General features: G+C 40.3%; 1 pseudogene; it reads right to left on the bottom strand.

Annotated features, from left to right (window-relative positions):
• Positions 1-6,854: 6,854 nt before the first annotated feature.
• Positions 6,855-7,226, bottom strand: LOC118915514 (60S ribosomal protein L37a-like; annotated as a pseudogene).
• Between the last annotated feature and the right edge of the window lie 502 nt (positions 7,227-7,728).

Below are 7,728 nucleotides of genomic sequence, written 5' to 3'. Positions count from 1 at the left end.
TGCTCAAGGTGGCCATGGTATAATTAGACTTTTTTTCTTGTGAAATTCTGTTTAATTAGGATCAAAATAGGGGTCAGGCTGGCGGAAGAACCACAACGGTAGCATGAAGTGCTTTGAAAGGGATAAGCCAAGGGATGCAAATATCTTTGGTTTTCTGTCTGACAGCTCTTCCTTCTGTCTGTAAGGGTGGGGAGTTGGTGATGACACTCCTTGCGTTTAAAAGGAACAAACAGTGATTTGTGGAGGGATTCACAGTGAATGCATTTCAGGGTTCGTATGACAGTAGAGCCAGCATTCCTGAAGTTTAGGGCACTAGGCTTTCTGTGAACATCAGGGCTATTTTGTTTTCTTTTGTGACCTGGGAGGGCAATTTAGGGCAATGTTTGAGCCATTATTTTTATTCATTCACCCATTCACCAGATATTTATTGAGCACCTACTATGTGCCGAGCACTATACAGCTTCTGGGAATTAAGCAGTAAACCAGACATATGAAGTCTCTGGGAATATAGGAGAAAATCTAACAGTCCAGAAAAAATGTAAATATAAAAGTAAAATGTACAGTGTTAGGTGGTAATAAGTTTTATGGAAAAAAATAAGACAGGAAAGGGAGACAGTGTTGGCACAGCATTGAGATTTTTAATAGGACTATAAGAAATGCCCTCACTGATGAGGTTAACATTTGACTAAAAATCTGAAGGAGAAAGGCAAGAAGCCACGTGGCTCTCATAGGGATGTGTGTTCCAGGCAGGGGAAACACGGGTTCCAAGGTTCTGGGTTAGAAGCCTGCCTGGTATAATGAAGGAACAGCAAAGTGTAAGAAAGTGGGGAGGTGGGTTACTAAGAGCTACGACGGGCCAGATTGAAAAGGGTCTTAAAAGCCAATATGAGGACTTTGCTTTTTTAGTATGAGATGGGAAGCTATTGGAGGGTATGGGCGGAGGAACGGTAGAGCTGCCTTGCATTTTAAAAGGATTGATCTGACTGCTGTGAGGAGAATATAGTGAGGAAGAGCAAGGATGAAGCAAGAAGACCAGTTAAGAAACTAGTGCAATAGCCCAGATAAGAGATGGCAGTGGTTGAGTCAAGCCATTAGCAGTGAACTGGTGGAAGTGGTCAAGTTCTGCATATATTTCATGGAAATGTTCACAGGGGCATCTACGTGGACTGTTGCATGTCAGGAGGAAGCTAGTGGGTTCAAATTTGGGGATTCTCAGGGACTTTGCCACAGTCTGTATGGAGTGGCACCTGCCCTGGGATGCTAATGAGCCACTGCCACCCTAGATGTAAGAAAAACTTCAGTCCATTGGCAAATGTTTGCAGACAAGTTGCAAACAGAAAGTCAGAAGGCTTTGGTGTTGCTCAGATTCTCCAGTTGACTGGATCAGAGAAGGTACTGATTTGAAGGAATAAGCCAGAGATACAACATGGGGAATTAGACCTCAACCACCCTTCCTAAAGCACTAATTAAGATAAGGAGCTTAGCTGAGGAAGGATCAGTGAATGACCACCCCCCCACCCCAAAAGAAGATAGCTTATGTTTAATGTTCCAGAGCTGTGTTTCCCGATATGGTAACCACTAGCAGCGTCTAGCTATTGAGAACTTGAGAAATGGCTCATCTGAACTGAGATGCGCTGAAAGTGCAAACTACATATGGATTTCAGAGACTTCGTATGACGGCAAGAAGATAGAATACCACTTCAATAAATTTTACATTGATTACAAGCTGAACTGATGACATACTGGATAAACTTCAAAGAAATACATTGAAACATTATTAAAATTAATTTCACCTGTTTCTTTTTAATTTCTAAAATGTGATCATTAGAAAACCTAAAATTATACTAACAGTTCATATTTGTGGCCCACATTATATTTCTATTGTGCAGACTGCTTTAGAGTGTGCAAAACACTTTCATAGATATGAGGCCATGCAATACTTTGATGTAAATGCCAATTGATCTTAGCTTTATTTGCAGAAGTCAAGGTTTGGAGAACACCTGCCAAAGGCCATCCAGCTAGTAATTGAAATTCTTACTCTTCAGGCCAATACAGGAAGTATTAAGAATGGCAACAAAGCTAATTAATTGATTCATAACATCTCTAGTAGTTCAATTGACTCACATTTGGTCTAACCCAACCATGAATTTCTTTATGGGGACAGGTTTTAGATCAAGATAAAGGTTCTTTTTTCCAGTGTGACCTTCCAGTCTTTATTCTACCTGGTGTGCTCATCTGGGCCACATGGATTGTCCCTTTTTATAAGTGTATTTAGGAGCACTACGGTCCACAGAAAGTGTACTCTTTGGCTGGGTCACCGAGGCTTCTCTCCATGGAAGCCTCTCTTGGCTGTGACTTGCTCACAATAGAGCTGTCCCTGCTCTTTTGGCTACAGGGTTTGGTTATATGACCCCAAGATCCTAGGTAGATTGTATATAATTCCTCAGGATTCCAAATATACTTTTCCACATAATTCCTCTTTTACTTGTGTATCAGGAAGCATGGTTTTGTACTGGAAGTGGTAGGCCAATTACCACTAACAGGCAGCTGACAGTTGATGCAGAACTCTAGGTCAGATGGTATTGTGTTCATAAGTGATTGTTTCCATATTCCTGGTTCCCATTAAAACCTCCTACACACTATAGAAGTACAGGTGGGGAGACTTGAAACATCATGGAAAACTGAAGAATGTCACCACTATGCTGGAAACATTGACAGATTTCTACTTAAAGTGGTGCATGAGAGACCATGTTGGATGGAGACATTATCAACTCCTAATTCTTCATCCTGAGAATAAGCAGCATCTTAAGATATAATAGAAAGAGGCCTTGGTGTAATGCCCTAACTCAGTTACTGGGCTGGCAATGGAGAGCACACAGTCAGGGATCTCTCTTCAAGGTGACAGCATATATGGAGGCAGCTGGCATCTCTGGGTCACCCTGAGAGTTTGTTCCTATGAAGGCAGAGACAGGAACTGACTAGAGCCTGGCAGGTGCTGTTTCCTGGCTGAGACAGCAGCCCATGGAAGAAATCTTGGCAACCCTTCTGTTTCTACCTGCCCCAGGAAACTGCATAAAAATAAAAGGCAGGTCCTCTTAGGACACACCTCCCAGTGATGGTTGGTTTATTGAAAGCAGAAAAGAAATGATGCCAAGACAGCATGCTGCTGGGAAGGCCACAGCTCTGGCCTCATCAATGTCATCTCTAGAAAAAAACCAAAAAAGCCAAATGCCCACTCTTAACCCTAAAACAATCAAGAAAAGCCCATCTTGTAACTAAGAATGGGTAACTTCTACATACAAGTAGAAAAGCTGTCTATCTGAAAATTCAATAGAATCTTACCTAGCGGTGACATGCTACTTCAAATCTATTAATATCAGGAACAAGATAAGATGCCCACTGTGATGGTTATTATCAATATTTTCCTGGAAGTCATAATCAGTGTAACAGTTCAAGAAGAGGAAGGGAGGTTAAGTTTTAGAAAGGAAGATAGATGCAAACTTATTGCCATTTCTGGATATGAGAAAACTCCTTTAACTGAAGAAAGACAAGACTAAGGAAGAAAGGTACTCAAAATACCATCCTATGTTAGTTTCCCATATAAGAACCAATTTTTTTCTGAATAAGATTTCATTCATTAGAACTACAAAATATGAAATAACTAAAAATAAAGTTAAATGAATTTTTAATGTAAAAAATACACTATCAAACTTACTGCGGGACATAAAAAGAGACATGAATATATGAAAGAACATATAATACCCCTTGTTTAAAAATGATAAAATACCAAGTTATCCCCAAATTAATATTAAATAGAAAGTACTAGACTGAACCATATAAAATTGTCAGTATCAATTATTTTTTACTATAATTCCAATAAAATTCTCAACAGGATTACTTATGAATTTTATAAATGATTCTAAAGAATCTTTAAATGGTTTTAAAGTTAAAAAAAAATTCTTGTGCAACAACTAAAATTATAACTAAAGTTAAAAGACAAATAGATAAGGAACTTGTATATATGAATATTAAGGATTGTTATATATACCATATTAAAAGGAAAAGGAAACATCCAAATAAAAATAAGCAGAAAACATGGAATGCAATTCCAAAAACAAGAAATGCAAATAGTTAAAAATCTCACTACTAATAAAAAAATTTCAAATTAGCAATGTGATACTGTTCATTTTACCTGTCACATTAGTAGAGATTTAAAATATCACTAATACCAACTGTTGCTGATGGTATGAAAAATAACACTGCCATACAGAGCTGAGAGGAGCATTACTTAATTACTGGATTACTTTCTGGAGAAAAATTAGCAAAACATACATGTAGGTCATCAGCCCAGAAATTTCACTTCTAAGAGTTTATCAGAAAGAAATCTTCCTTCCCTAAGATTTATACATAAGAACACTCACTGCAGTGTTTCTGGATACAATCTAAATGGGCAAAAATAGGATAATGGTTAGGCAAACATAGTACAGAAATAAAATGCAGTATTCTTCAATACTGGGCATAAAATGAAATATTAATGCAAAACATCTGGGATATTACTATCTAAACAGAAAAATTACAAAATAATGTGCATACTATAATTCAATTTTTTATATACACAGAATTAAATGTGTGTATGTATGTGTGCATGTATACATAGCCACACATATGTATGTTCATATAAGCATACATGTACATGTGTCAGTTTGTTTATATGTGTGTATATATAATTAGAGAGAAAGACAGTGACAGAGAGACATCTCATAGGGGCATCTTACCTCCCCACCAGGGAACATTTGGCAATGAATGAAGATATTTTTATCATAAGTGGACAGAGGGGGATACTATATCTAGTAGACAGGGCCAGGAATACTGCTAAGTATCCTATCCTATAATGCACAGGGCAACCCTCATTTCAACAAAGAATCATCTAGTCAATGTGTCAAATGTCAATAGTGCCAAAATTTTAAAAATGCCTGATATATATATTTGTATTTATAGTACTTATGGGAATATTCTTTGCTTGATTTTTCTTTGCTTCTTCATATTCTTCTATGATTTGTTCTGGCCATGAAGTTAGGTTATTTTTAGAGTCAGAAAAATCATAATATCTAATTTGGGGGAAAGGAAAAGGCTCTTAAAGTGTCCTTTTCTCCTTGCCTCTTATTCTTCATTTAACTCTCTCCCTTCTCTGAATTAGGATAATACTTCTAGTGGGTATCACATCACTTAAGACAATTACAATCCACTGAGTTTTATTCTGGTATCGTTTTCTGTCTATTTGTCTCAAGTCTAACTAAATGATAAACGCTTTGAACTATGGAACCAGGAACAACTTGAGGGGAGGGATCATGTTTCCCACGTGCTTATCCCAGAGCCTGACATGGGAGAAGGGCTCGATAGCTGTTCATGAAACCATGGAAGAGAGGAAGGAAGGTGGGAGTGAGAAAGCAGAAAAGCCTGCTGACTTAAGAAATCGTTCTACTTTCCCTTCCTCCCTCCACCCCTGCACCTGGCACAGGGCAGCCCACAGACCGGGCAGTACGTTGTAGGATGAGAGCAGTGTGGTGTGGTACAAAGAGCAGCGGCTTTGAGGTTAGGGAGATGAGTTTAAATTTTGATCCTGCAACTCACTGTTTATATTTGTTTTTTTATTTAGCAAACACACAGTGCCTTCCATTTGCCAAGTACTGTTGTGAACTTTTGGCAAATATTTACTAGCTGTGTTACCTTGGACAAATGCATTAAGCTTTCAGAGCGCTGATTCTTCATCTATTAAATGGGAACAGTGGTCCTTGGATGGTTGCTGTGATGTACGGAAAGTGCTGTGGGCAGGGCAGGAGGCGTGTTCTGCTCAATACGTAGACCAATCATCGTCATCGCGATTGCCGTCCTTACCCTCATCATCATGATCACCCAGTGAAGTCGTCTCAGATGATTAGTTCATTATTAGTTGGCCTAATGACTATACGATTTAAAATTTCTTGAAACCATTTCTGCAAGTAAGATTCCTAGCCCGCTAGAGAGTAGCCTTTCATACACTCTTTAAGGACAAAGTGTCATTTTCCTCAAGTGACGTCATCCTGGATGACTGACTGCAGAGTCTGGGGTGTGATGCGCAGAGCACAGCAGGGTGGAGCCACCCCAGCTGAAGCAGCGCAGGGGACAGGTGGGGTGGCAATCCCAGGCATCAGTCACCAGTGTTCTTAGCAAACTGCTTCCTCCACTCTGTCTATGCCCCTTGATAAGCACAGTGACTTGCTATATTCTTGGAAACTGCACTTAATGACCAACAGCAGAGGTGTGGACTGGAGGGTAGGAATATGGGTAGAAAATGCCAACCCAAGGCCCAGGAGAATGCCTGGGACTACAGGGAAAGGGACCATGATCAGATATGGGACGAACAGCAGTTGATTTTTCAGACTTTGCTCATGATTTCAGTGTGTTACAATACGCAGCATGGAGTGGCATCAGGGCACGCAGACCCTGGACCTTGCCAGAGCTGAGTCAGGGAGGATGAAAGATGAGAAAGTTGACAGGAGAAACCCAAGCACATGGGGTGCAGTTTTTTGGGCATACTTCATTGGTTTGTTCCATTTGCCCTCCCTGCCCCCCACTTTTCCAAATCAACAAATCAATCAACCAAAGTATTTCTTGAGCAGCTACTACCTATCAGACTGGTCCTGATTGATTATTGTTTGTGCTGCCTTTTGATAACTTCACTCAGAGTTTAAGGTTCCTCCCTTATTATTTTTTAAATAATTACTCATTATTGTTTAAAACTCCTTTCCCACTTAGGATGGTGTGTTCTTCTCCACTCAAACCTTTCTAAACAACCCTGGAAGGCATTGCAGCTCAGTGTTCACCATCCACCATACTCCAGAACACTGAACGATCTGTGTCTTTTAATCCTGCAGCTTGATCTCTGGCACAAAGGTGACCTTCCACTCCCTGGTCGGTCTTTTCAGCTCCTTCAGCCTCCTGAGGGTCAACTTCACTGTGATGGAGGTGGTATTGTAGGTCTAGGCACCACCGGCTACCATTTCCATGCAGGAACCACAGGGCCAGACCCCCACAGCTCATCTCTTCATCTTGGTTTTGCCACAGAAGGAGCAAGTGTACTAGGCATGATGGCTTAGTTCAACTTTCTTCACCATCTTCCTGAGGGAGGCACCGCAGTGGGTTCCGCATTTACCGATAATTCCAACCTTCTTAGTGCATGTAGCCATGCTGCAGCTAATAGGTGCAAGCGGAGGGTATGAGCACGTCACATGTTATAATCACTCCCACCATATACAGACAACAGTCTTTGCTAATCTCTTCTGATTAGCAAACCCATTTCATAATTGTCATTATTGTCTTCAATTTTCAGATGGGAGAGGCGATGCGAAATGAGCTAAGTCACTCTCCTAGGGCAACGGAGTAGAGGTGGTGAAGCAGGGACTCTAAGCCCGATTTGTCTGCCTTCAAAGTCTATATTCTCAAATTCCATACTAGGTGGCTCAACTGAGGGTTTATCTTTAACTGTCATTCTAACAGAAGGAAAACAAAACAAAACTTATTTGTGGTTTTCAGAGGGATTCTATGAAACCAACTCATTTGATCTCACAGTAGCCCTGTGGGTTGGAAGATGGACCTGCAGCTGAGAAAGACCTGGGTTACTACTGCAGGCTGGGTCCTGCAGAGAGCAAACTCTTAGGTGGGGCTTAGTGTTTAGGGGGTTACTTGGGT

Source organism: Manis pentadactyla, chromosome 10, assembly GCF_030020395.1.
Source record: "Manis pentadactyla isolate mManPen7 chromosome 10, mManPen7.hap1, whole genome shotgun sequence".
Lineage (NCBI taxonomy): Eukaryota > Metazoa > Chordata > Mammalia > Pholidota > Manidae > Manis > Manis pentadactyla.
The sequence above is the reverse complement of the archived record's forward strand: the minus strand, read 5'-3'. Positions and strand labels throughout refer to the sequence as shown.